The sequence below is a fragment of the Gracilinanus agilis genome, chromosome 4 (genome assembly GCF_016433145.1).
Source record: "Gracilinanus agilis isolate LMUSP501 chromosome 4, AgileGrace, whole genome shotgun sequence".
Lineage (NCBI taxonomy): Eukaryota > Metazoa > Chordata > Mammalia > Didelphimorphia > Didelphidae > Gracilinanus > Gracilinanus agilis.
In genome coordinates this window covers 399,138,717-399,152,566 of record NC_058133.1, presented here as the reverse complement: position 1 = coordinate 399,152,566, position 13,850 = coordinate 399,138,717, and the positions used below count along the sequence as shown (strand labels likewise).

General features: G+C 31.4%; 1 pseudogene; it reads left to right on the top strand.

The window, feature by feature from the left end:
- The first annotated feature begins 12,881 nt into the window (after positions 1 to 12,881).
- Positions 12,882 to 13,363, top strand: LOC123246615 (annotated as a pseudogene).
- Positions 13,364 to 13,850: the final 487 nt, after the last annotated feature.

Below are 13,850 nucleotides of genomic sequence, written 5' to 3'. Positions count from 1 at the left end.
TTTTTTTTTTAATCTCCTTCATTACAATGTAAGCTCCTTAAGGTTAAGGATTCTTTTTCTGTTTGCTTGTATTTGGACCCCCAGAGCTTAGCACAATGCCTGTCAGATATTTTGTAAATACATGTTGATTTGATTAAACTTCAGATAACATAATAACTTCTTATTGGGCTTTCAGATTTACAAGTTGCTTTACTCACGACATACATATAAGGTAGATAGTGCACATATTATTGACGTCATTTTGCAGATTTGGAAACTAAAGTTCTAGAAGGGTCAAGTGATTTTTCCATACTCACATAGCCATAATGTATCTGCTTTTTATCCAAAACTGCTGATGCTAAATGAACCATTCAATCATTTAGGCTGTACTGTTTTTAAAAAAAATTACAGGGAAAAACACATTAGTTTTAAAGATATCTATAGTTTGAATAAAGAGTAGCTAAAGTATGGCAGACCTTAAGCTATTTCTTCCAGGCCATCTAGTTAGTGAATAAACTGAGATTTTTGAATTGAACATAAAACTTCCAGTTGGACACTCAGACCTCTTTGCTAACCACAGCCCTAAATTCCCTAGCTATTTATACCATTTGTTTACTTTTTGCATTTCCTTCTCTAGGACAGGGACTTTCTGCTTCTAGTCAGTTTCACTCCTGATTTTGGCGCATAAATAAAGTTTCCAGTACTTCTGGAAAATGTTAAGTCTAACAAATTCCTTTCAAAGAAATGGTGGGAACATTTCTCCTGGGATTCGGTTATCCTAAGGATAGTGTTGGCAATTATGAGAACCCCAAGAGAGGCACCAGTAAAAAAAAAGCACAGTCATCAACAATATTCCCTATTAAAATTATCAAAAACATAAAATACTTCCCTTCATCTCTCCTGGAAATACAGGAAAGACTCATGGTACTGGGCTATTGATTCTTTTTATACCTCTGCCTTCTGATATAGCATTTCCTGGATTCTGCCAATATAACATCAAACTTTTAGAACAATATTACAATTTTTTGCTCCAATTTCCTTACCTTTGAGTTGACAGTTCTTTTATGATTTAGTATATCTCAATTAATTTCAAGCCTATACTATTGGAAGAAAGTAAAAAAAAAAAGGAAACTGAGAAATTATTAAGTACTCATGTTGTGCCAGGCATTGTGCTAAGATTTTACAAATGTTATATATTTAGTCTTCCCAACAGCCTTGTGAGATAGGTGCTATAGTTATTCCCATTTTACAACTGAACACACGAGGTAAATAGAGATGGTGACTTAGCCAGTCATACAACTAGTAATCATCTGATGGCAGATTTGGACTCGTATCTTCCCATCTTTATTCTTGGTACTCTCTCCACTGTGTAAACCAATTGCCTAATTTATATGAAAACTCAAAGTCTTTCCAAAACCATAACACTTAAAAAGAAGTGATATTTGATACATAAGATGATCTGCTATACATGGACTACTTTATGTTACTGATGTTTTGAGGAAGAGTTGGAGGACTAGATGTGAGAAAACATTTAGCAGATGAAGTGGATAGGGCACTGGGCCTGAATTTAGGAAGATGATTTCAAATTCTAAATCAAATACTTTCTAACTCTGTAGCCCTGAGCATTTCTATAAAATGAGGATGATAGCACCTACCTTCCAGGATTATTGTGGGGTAAAATAAGAAATTTGTGATGCACTTTGCAAACTTTAAGGTACTATAAAAATAATAGCTATTATTTTGCAAAAAGAAGGCTATTTGGGGCTGTTAGGAAGCCAGTGGATAGAGTGTCAGGTATGGAGATGTGAGGTCCTGGGTTCAAATCTGGCCTGAGACATTTCCTAGCTGTGTGACCCTGGGCAAATCACTTAACCCCAAATGCCTAGCCCTTACCACTCTTCTGACTTGGAATTGATTTTCTAGGACAGAAAGTAAGGGTCTTTTAGAAACTATTATCTATTAGTTTTTCTAATTATAAGCATATTCATTTTGTTTGAGTGAATCATTGTTAGAGATGGGAAATGTGGATGTTTAAGCCAATCCAACACTTTTTAAGTACTTACTTCTTGGGGACAAAAGAAAATATGAAAAAAAACCAGTCCCTGCCCTCAAAGAGCTTTCATTCTTTTGCGGTTGTAAATAGCAGGATAATAACAGGATAATACAACATTAAAACAACTAGGAATCTACATTCAGACAATATCCTAGCCTGGCATGATATTATTGAATCTTTATACACTTATTTGATATACTCATTTCCCTCCCTATATTTCATCTGTGTATTTACTAACCATAGCATCTGTGACTTTATCTAAGTTATTGACAAGGGGGATAAGTTGACAGCAATTGGGCTTTAACATTTTTCTTGAAAATTACATGAAAATTCTCATTAATAACAAATAATTTGTTCCTACAAAACCTAGATCAGCTGGAACATCTTGAGGAGTAGCTTATTTTTGTAGGAGCCTTGGTTTTCATTCTATTCAGGCAGAAGGGAAGCAGAAGAGTTACCATGGTGATTTAATTTAGGAGGGGTTCTAAAGAGCTGAGGTGATCTTATATTCTTTCCCTCATCGGACAAAGTTTGAATTCTAGAATAATCTAATAGGCATAAGACCAATTCATTTTATATAATGCTGTCATGAGAATCACTATTAAGTAATCAAATAAATGTAAGATGCTCAACTAACCTTGAAGAAAACCTGGTTGTGTCATTAGAAAGACAGAGAGAAAAAGAGAGCAACAGAGAAAAAGATATAATATTTATATCCATATACATAGATTTATGCATATACCTAGTTATATATCTATAGATATACATATATGTCAGCCTATTTACATTTATGCAAGTGGATATAGATATAGATTAATTAACTTATTGGGGTATGAATGGGAGAATATTACCATTATGTATCAAGCCATATATATATACCTTAGCTATGTCATCTTTCTTCCCACTTAGGTATTAGTAACACTCATTTTGATAATATTGTTTACTACAGCCATTTAGCACAATCCTAAAAGGTAACAATCAAAGAACTAATGCCTCAAAGGGAAATTCTGGAATCTTTAATTATTGCAGGAGAGGGTTTCACATAGGCTTATTTTGACTTCATTTACTTCTGTGGAAACACAGTGGTTTAAATTAAGAATATTTTCAGCATCCTTAAATCTAGAAAGAAATGTCATTTCAACATGATGTTAAAAGAATGCTTACCATTTTATAAATAGAACTTCAATTGAATGAAGAAAAAACTATAAAATTTTATGATGTAATATCCATAGAAATTTCATATTTTTCTTCTGATTATTCTTTTGTCATTAGCTTTAATAGCCCATAAGGGAAATTATGCTTGGAATTTTTCATATTTTTAAAATTTATGAATAGATGGTATGTCATTCAAAATATTTCTAGATGTAGTATGTATCCTCCCAGCTAGATGGCACAGTAGATAGAGTATCAGATATGGAGTCAAGAAGATCCAAGTACAAATCTGGCTCAGGATCTGTGGCTCTAGGCATGTCACTTAACTTTTCTTTGCCTCAGTTTCATGATCTGTAAAATAAAAATAATAATAGAATCTAGTTCTCAGGGTTTTTGTTGTAAAGATGGAACTATATAATAATTATAAACATCTTAAGGCAGCGCTTATACAAGATAAGTTCTATATCAATGTTGGCTATTATTATATTTCCTCACTGTAAAGTGTCCCAAATGAGAGACAATATGTTCAAAGAAATGTCGGTTCATGTTTACTTACTGTTTCATCTCTATCATACTCAAGCTGTATTGTTCCCTTCCCTATACATTTAATGCCTCTGCTCCCAATTCTGTAACATTTTATCCATGGCAACTATGTATTATTCATGTACATATAGGAATATATGAGAAAGAAACTACTGGGATACTGAATAAATGAATGAGCAGAGACAATGCAATAGAGAAATATGATGAGAAATCTACATATGATAATTGCGTAATAACTATGGGAAGAACCTTAAAATAATCAACAAGCACCTACTATGTGTCAGGTCTAAAGATAAATAATTGAATAGAAAATAGAATGTTCCTCATTACCCAGGATTGGCATGAAATTGTCATAAAAGAACAGAAGAAGAAAAGGAATAGTGGGATTAGAGCTAAATGAAAAATACTAACATATTCAATGACTTTGTTAAAAGAGAAAAATAAGACAAGTTTTAGTTTTCAAAAAAAGTACCCTAAAAAGCTAAGAAATATGATGAAACTAGGTACCAAAAGTGAGTGTCATATAAATTGAGATGAGAGTAGAAGTAATGATCTAAAAAAAATCAAACCTTTATTTGTGATGGAGCACATAAATAAAGTAATAGAAATAAAATTTTAAGTAAGTGAAGTGGGCTAGAATTGAGGGAAAGTAGGTGGGTATCTGGGACAGGTGCTAGGGTTGAAATCAATTAAAGTGAAGTAAATTAATAACTATGGGTCCTGGTAACAGAAAAGAAAATTTGGAGGAAGAATAATTGATTTGAACTTGGGCCAGCAAGGAAACTGTGAAGAGAAAAGAATGGAATGTTATAATTCCAAACAATGAAACACGAAGATGCCTAATGCTGTTTTTTTTTAAGTTTGTTTTCTTTTCATTTATTTTATGATTAAAAAAGAAAAAAATAATATTAACATTTACCAAATTTTGAAAATTGGAAAAAGAAACAACTATAAGCATGTCTATAAAATAATTTTCCTATAAAATATAGGAGTATGGAAGATGAAATTAGAAGACAACAACCACCTCAAATAAGTCTAGTCATTTTCTGTCTATAAAAAACATAGTAAAATATAATTAAAACTGTTAAGAATCAAGACTACAAGGTAATTTGAAAGACCTTTGATTTTATTAAATACAGTAAAAAAAAGTCAGAATAAAAAAATGAAATTCTCATTAAGCTTAATCAAATAAAAGAAAAGTGAATAAAAATGAACAAAAATTCTAATGGGAACTTAGAGGGGTGAGTAAAAAAAAAAACTTTTCCAATATTATATGAATTGAAATTAAATAAATGGAAATGTTTACTAAACAACCATTGAAATTTATGGGTTTTTTTATTTTTTACTATAGTAGAATCTATCATCTCAGACATGACAATAGTGAAAATAGTTCCAGTCTAAAGTAAATGAAACTCTATTATACATACAGATAAACATATTTCTATATATATATGACATAATAAATAAAGACTTGAAAGAAAAAGTTCATAGCAGTAAAACAGGATGCATTTAAATACTTATAGGTGATTTCAATGGGACTCTTTCAGAACTTTACAAATCTAACAGGAAGACAAAAAGAAATTAAGGATTTGAAGCGAATATTAGAAATATCATGTACAATAGACCCCTTTATCAATGATCAAATGAGATCTTGATTGAGGGTAATAAATCACAGCCAGATTTGAAATCCAAGGACTTGCACTTACATACTAAATCTGTCACTTATATACTTTGTGACCCTTCAAAAATTATTGAAATATTCTGATCCTCAATTCTCTCCTATAAAATGGAGACATTACACTAGATAGCCTACTAAGTTCCTTTCTGGCTATATTTCTATGATCCTATGTAATATATTTTAGGATCACAAAGGTATTTAGAAAAAATGATCATGTGCTAAAACATAAATTTAGATTGGTCTAATTCATAAATTCAGAAAGTCAGTATTATAAAACATCATTTTTTAATCTAGAACACCAGAAAAAGTATTCCATAATAGAATAAAACTAGGTCAGATAACAAAGAGAGAAACAATAAATCCTCATACTTAAAAAAAATTAACAATAGTAATTCTCATAAAAATTTTTATGTATCACTAAAACTATACTTAGAAGAAATTATGTTAAAAAGTGTTACTTGTACTTTTAAAAAGTGAGAATAGTAAAATAATAATACATTTAAAAGAAACCTTGAAAACAATTATAAAAAAATCAGCAGAAAGAAGAAATTTGGAGCTCACTGACAAAAATTAATATTCACTGTATCTAGGTTAAAATTGTAAAAAGAGTATAAGGATGCTCTAATAATGGGAACTTATGGACAAAATATACCTTATATTAGAGCCCATAGCTCAGTTTTCCATCCCACTCCCCAAACCATTAAATATTGCATATATAAGCTTCTGTAAAAGTTGGTCATACAATTCTTAGAACATATTCAAGCCTGAGGCCAGCTAATCCATAGGCAAAGGATCAGATTGATTTCACCCCAAAGAAAATAGCAAGAAATGCAAGGGACTCACAAAAATATAAAGAAAACATTTGGAACTCAACAACAAAAATGGTGCTGCTATCTAAAATACTATATGGAAAAAGTGTTTTATCAATCAAAATAACAAAGAGTATATAACAAATTTATCAACCAAATTAACAAAGAATAAATAACAAATTTATTCAATTAGGTAAAATAATGAAGATCATAAGAGTCCATAAACAAATGCAAAAAATGCATGACTATTTGAATATCCCATAAATTCATCCACCTTACTGATAAACCTATGTGCTTGATGAGGGAACTCCCATCTTTATACAATTCTCCTTATAGTATTATTAACAGCATAATAATAAAAATTACATGATTGATTTAGATAAAACATTAGAAAATAAAGCATAACAAAATATAGGAATACTTACTTTCTCAATATAACAAAAAATTTCTATATAAAATCTAGAGCTTTCCCAATAAGATCATGAAGAAAGCAAGGAGGCCCACTGCATTATTATTTATAAAGGCATAGATTTGCTGGCTCTAGCAATGCTGAGAGAAATATAATATAAGAATGAGCAAAGATGTTGAGACAAAAAATTTATATTTGCAGTTGATGTTTGATTAAAAAATTAGAGAAGCAATTAATAACTAATCATGAAAGTTAATAGCTTTAGTAAAAAGCAAAATAAAACAAATCTACAAAAATCATCCTTTCTACATATTACTAATGAAACTAAAATGAAAGAGAAAGGCAAAATAACAACAAATGCATTTAACAACAAAATGCATTAAAAATTTGCAAATTAACCTACTAAGATGCAGGGATCATACAAATACAACTACAAAAAATTTTTCATTGAATACAAGAAGGCATAATTAGAGAGATATTACATTTTCATCCTTTAGCAATGTCAATATGATAAAAATGATGCTGCTATCTGAAATACTGTAAGGAATAATTGGTATATCAACCAAATTAACAAAGGAGATGTTTTATTCAAATAGACAAAAGGACAAAATTCATTTGTTGTGATAAAAGATCAGTTATAGCAAATGAAAGAGGGAGGGTATCTTGTCACTACTTGAAAAACTATAATACTAATCAGTAATTATTGAAATTATTTGTTATGGAAAATTAGAAGAGAGAAATACATTAGATAAGTAAAATATAGAAAGAAGCACATGTGAATATCAATAACATAATCTACATGGAAAGGGATATGCCATTCACCAGTAATTATTGGAAAACCAGAAAACATTTTAGAGAAAAAAAACCAAAACTTTGTTAGCATTTCACATTTTGCTCAACATTAAATTCAAAATGGATAAATGGTCTATATTATTAAAAAGTCATAGCATGAAAACTAGGAAATAGAAGGTAGTAACTTTACAATTGTGATTCATGACAACTTCATAACCATATAAAGGTTTTAATACATAATAAAAGACTAAATAGGTAATATTGATTACATAAAATCATGAAATTTTTACACAAATAAAATCAATGCAGCCAGTAAAATTGTTTTCTGGGAAAAAACTCTTCACACTAAATATTCTTAGGTGCAATTAATATCAACCAATTTCTTTACAAAACTGAGTTATTTACCCATGGAAAATTGCTTAAAACTTAACAAGAAAAAAATTAAAACTATACATATATACGTATATAAAGTAGTTAATAGTAATCAGAAAAATTAAAATAAATACATTCAAAGTCTAAATAACACATAAAAATATCTCACAGATGTTAAAAGATAGGGAAAACTCATTGTTGCAGGGGTCTGTGAGAAGATACACATGCCAAATCTCTAGTCCTAGAGTGGTGAATTGAAAACCAATATGTAAATATGCAAGAAATCACTAAAATATCCATACCTTTTGATCTTTACATTATATTACAAATATAATCTAAGGAACATATTAAAAGCAATAAAGAACTACATGTTCAAAAACATTATCTGGTCTTTTATAACAAAAACACAGAAATAACTTTTATCTAATGATTGGGAAATAGATTATTAATTATGCAATATGAGTATAGTGGAATATTGATCTGTCATAAGGAATTATAAATATAAAGATTTCAAGGTGACTGTGATCTTAGAGCCTCATGATAAGAAAAGACCTCTGAGAGAAATATTCCCTTTGGATTCTCCCCTAGATTTCAAGATGGTCACAAATATACATCTTCTGTTGTGCCCTGAAATCATCGAGTTGTGTTCTAGAACATCTGCTAGTCCCTAAACTATGCCAAGCCTAAACCTATGTCTTTGGAACACAAACCAGCCCCAGTCACATGACCAACACCCCCTACTTCTGGCTAAATTCATACCATCACTGTCCCTTCTCCAAGTCATGTCTCACCTGTTGTCGATAGGATATTAAAAAAAAAAAAAACCCAGACTCCATCCCCATGGAGGCAGTGCCCATCCCTGAACCTGTCTCCCAACCTTTCAACATCAGTCTCTAAATTATTAAATTTCTCTTTTTATTTAAAAAAATAAATAAATATAAAGATTTCAGATAAATTTGGAAATACTTGTAAAAAATGACACAGAATAAAGAGAGGCAATAGCAATAAACCCAATGATAGCCATCATGGAGAATTGGTAAAAAACAGAACAAATATAATGGTCCAAGTTAGTGGTATAATGTCAAAGTTAAAGGACATCTTTTTTCCTTTTAGTTAATAATTAATAAAGTGTTATATAGATACTGACTAAACATCCCTTTAATAATACATTCTAGAATTTTGCCAGGAATCGAAGTCAAGCTCAAAAGCTTTGAAGCATGTTATATATTTAGAGTAAATGACCTTTTGCTGTCTTCTCCCTTAACATTTCTTTTTATGGATTTTCCTACAATGAAACATGTTTAACATTTCAACTCATAAGAAAGCTTCAAAAATCCACATCCAGCAATTAGAGAAAATAGAAGTAAAATAAGTTGTAGCTTTATCTTTTTTTTCCATTGTCAATTTTCATCTGTCCTCCTCTAAGTATCAATATTATCTTTTTTATTCTTTTTTCCCACTTAAAAAAAATTAAACACAACAACAAAACAAAACTCTTTGTTATTCTGAGGTTTCCATTACTTTCTACTTTAGGCTTTCTTTTAGAACGTTAGCTCTCCTGATACTGTTCTTACATTCTTTGTTTTATATTCATCCAGTTATCTGTTTGTTTCTATCTTCTATATGTCTTTTTGATCTCAGTTTCATAATTAGTTTTCTGTGTGTTTATCATTTAAACAATTATTTACTCCAATTCCTTCATTTTATATATGAGGAAACTGAAATTGAAAACAGTGATTTGATTTGTAGCAAATCAAAATAGTATTAAATGGGAGAACCAGAAGTCAAACCTAGATGCTTGATATATCTCATATCTAAACTTTAATTTCTTTTAAAAATAAAGACTTCCTAGACCAGTGCTATACTCGCAATGCCACACTGACTCCTTAAGGAAAAGAACAATCACCTTTTCCCTTGTTTCAAGACTTTGTCAAGAAGTAAAAACCAGAAGGTTGACAGACTTTTAGTATTAGCAAAAGAGACTGAGGAGAAATCTGATAGGTAGGAAGAGATACAGAAGAGAATGGTTTTCTGAAAAACTAGAGAGAAGATTGCATCAAGATGGGAGTGATTGATGAGGAGTGAGAACAAACCATTGGATTTGGCAATTAAGAGAAGATGGGTATTTTGGTATCTCTGTGAGTGGGTGTGTCTGATAGATCAAAACTTCTTAAGTGAATTAACTTCCTTAGGATCAAAGGATTTAGTATTAGTAAAGGACTTAGAGATTATATAATCCAAACCCTCATATTTTACAAAAAAGAAAAAAAGCCAAAAACAAATAGAGGGTCAGAGAAGAGAAATTACATGCCCAGGGCACAGAGATAATGTGCAGTAGAGAGAAAGAATTTGAACCAATCTCCAAATACAGAGCTCTTTCAACTGCAAAATGTTATTCCAAGCTAAAATAAAATAAAATAAAATAAAATAAAATGGGAATTCCATGTCACTTGTTTTGTCTCAAGAAAGTGAAAGTGCTAAATCCAACATTCTTCAAGAAACCCAATTCTCAAAGAGCAAAAGGGAATTTTCAAGAGAATGATAGATATTTACCCTGTATTTTAACTCTGCTAATGTGTCCAGCTGTTACCACTGATGATTAGCATAACAAAGAAGTTTAGTTCCTAAACAGTTTTTTTAAATGGGGATGAGTTTATTTTTTAAATTTATTTAGAATAGTTTTCCATGGTTACATTATTCATTATTTTTCCTACCCTTTTTTCCTCCCCCCTCACAGAGCAGACAATTTATACATGCATCATTGTTCAAAACCTATTTCCATGTTATTCATATTTGCAGTAGTGTGTTCTTTTAACATCAAAACCCTAATCATATCTCTATTGAATTATGTTATCAATCATATGAAACCTTCTGCGTTTCTGCTCCCACAGTTCTTTCTCTGGATGTGGATAATGTTTTTTCTCATAAATTCCTCCGAATTGTCCTGGATCATTGCTCTGCTGCTAATAGAAAACTCCATTACATTCAATTGTGCCACAATGCATCAGTCTCTGTATACAATGTTCTCCTGATTCTGCAACTTTGCCCTTTGCATCAATTCCTGGAGAACTTTTCAGTTCATATAGAAATCCTCCAGTTCATTATTCCTTTGAGCACAATATTATTCCATCACCATCAGATGCCACAATTTGTTCAGCCATTCCCTAATCAATGGCCACCCCCTCATTTTCCAATTTTTTGCCACTACAAAGAGCATGACTATAAATATTTTTGTACAAGTATTTTTCAGAAGAGGGATTACTAACTGCAAAATAAATGGATCAGCAAACTGTACTTCAGTGATGGGAGTATTTGGACATGATGACACCTATTGAAATAGATCAAAATGGTCCTCTCCCTCTTGCTCTGATCTTCATTAAATATATTCTGTCTTTTCTTCAGTTGGAGACACCTGAAAATTTGGTTTCTTCAGTAAATTAAGAGAATTTAGCTAATAATGGTAGATATCTAAAAGTATGGTGTATAACACTGTAAATATGCCTTTCCTGAATTAAGAGGCCCATACTATGACTGACTTCAGATTAGCCTTTGAAAATGCCATTAGGTTTCTGGGCTAAGCATTTCAGTAACTGGTGGGTGAGTAGTTATATCAATGCTATAGACCAAACAAAGTGAAGAAAGGACTTCACAATCCTAAAAGCCGCTATGTAGATTTCCACATATTCTTCTCCCTTGAGCAATATAGCATTCTCTACTGTAGACATGCAACATTGCTTTAGCCTTTTTCAGAAAACAAGCAGTTTTTCTGAAATTTGTTTTGGCCTCGTTACTGAAAATATTTTTAAATAATTAAAAAAGTTACAAAGTGCTACTTTCCCTCTAAATAAATGTGCAACTCACAAGTATTTATAAGCTTTTTATGCAATAATTTTACAATCAAGCAGCTGTTGTAACAATGAATTTTTATGACCAGCATCTCTGTTGGTGATTTCCTCCTAAATCTGACAAAATAACATTTTTGTGATACTGAATTATCTATCTCAGACATTATTAATATATGTATCCTAAAAAGGAATAAAAAGAATGGCAGCAATTTGTAATCATACATTCAAGCCAAAAGGCTGAAGTATCAAATTCAAATGGCTTTTTATCAACTTCTGTCTTTTGTTTTTTCTAATTATCATTTGCTGAGCTTGATTTTGATGTGTTTATATTGTTGTGTCATTGCTTAAATTGTTTATTTTGGGTGGGGGATTGTTTTTGGTGAGATCTGTGATTTTATCAGTGTAGGGACAACTAATTCCTTTGTAAATCCTCATCTTAAGGGCCCAAGCACAGTGAAAAGTTAACTAACTTGTACATTATCAAACAGTATATATCAAGGCAGAAATTTAATTCTAATTGTTGAGTCTTATCTTTACAATATGCTTTCTACTGTTCAACACTAACTTGGATGCTTTTAATGCTGATTCCAAGAATCAAGGTTTCTCCATCCATAAGGAATCAATTGACAGCTAGCTTTACTGCAAAGGCCTCTAGCCCTTAGATAAGTGAATAAATACAATTGTCTCAGGTTCTAAGATTTTTTATGCTTTACTTTTTTTTATTTTACTTTTTACTCTTTTTTTTACTCCCCAACTCAAACCCAAGTCAGGCAGTGACTCAAGAAGACATTTAGTGGATGAGAAGTGGCTTTTCCATTTGATGCCAAAATAAAACCTATATTTCATATGCATAAAAATCAATCCATAAACTATCTAGACCTTACCTCTCATCAAGGAAAAGATATGCCTCTCTTCTTTCTATGTGCAATCTGCAGCTTATATGAAGACTCCAGAAATGAGCAGTCCTTGATGATCTCAGGCTTCTTGGGGAATCCAACTTCTAAAAACTAATCCAAGACACCTTGCTTTTGACCATGGACTTTCTCATTTCACCTTTTTTTCTTAAACGTCTTGATCACTAATCCTCCTGCTTCAGGAATATTTTTTTAACATTGGTACTTAAGATTGCTTTGATTCAGGCTGCCATCTTACTACACTGAATGTGTTCCCCTATCTTTGACTCTTTTACCTGTGACCCTGTGAGAAATACCCCCAATCATCTGTGCAGCTCTGTTTCTGTTCCAGCAAGATGAAATAAAGGATTAAGAACCAAGAGAAACTTGTAGGCACAAGTGCATATTGGTGGGAAAGGAACTGCCCATAGAAAGAAAAAGATGGTTCATAGAACAGCTACAGCAGATGATAAGAAACTTCAATTTTCCTTAAAGAAACTAGGAGAAAACAATATCTCGGGTATTGAAGAGGGTGAATATGTTTATCAACCAGGGAACAGTGATCCACTTTAACAGTCCTAAAGTTCAGGCATCATTGGCAGCAAACATTTCAGGCCATGCTGAGACAAAGCAGCTAACAGAAATGCTCCCCAGAATCTTAAACCAGCTTGGAGCTGACAGTCTGACTGGCTTAAGAAGATTGACCGAGGCTCTACCCAAACAGCCTGTTGACAGAAAAACACCACTTGCTACTAGGGAAGATGATGATGATGATGAAGTCTCCAATCTTGTCCAGAATTTTGAAGAGGCTATTCTAAGAAAGAGGCGATTGAATTGAGTATCAGCTTCTGAAAGTTAAAACTTGAAAGGTATATGGAGCTTCTATTTTATTTTGTGACTGCTTTTTTTTCTTTTTCCCTTTTCCTTTTCTTGTTATTGTTTACAGATCTAGAGAATTAGATCTCTAAAATTTTGAAGCCTGTTGGACATTACAGCTCTTTTCATTTATTGCTTATACAGAATTCATTCTTTGCAGCCTAACTACACTGAACAAGCCTGTAATTAAAGTTTGGAAAAAAGATTAATAAAATCTTTACCTAGTTAAAAAGAAAAAAAAAGATTGCTTTGATTCAAGGAATAATAGAATGTTTGTCCTCCCTCCTCTTTCTCTTTTTATTCCTTCTCCTGTCTTTGTTTCTTATATACATGTATATGTGTATTTATGTTTATAAAATATGTATATAAATATATATTGGTGCATACACACATACCTATATATATATAGACTCCTCTACCATAAATATCTATAACATGTTACATATTAT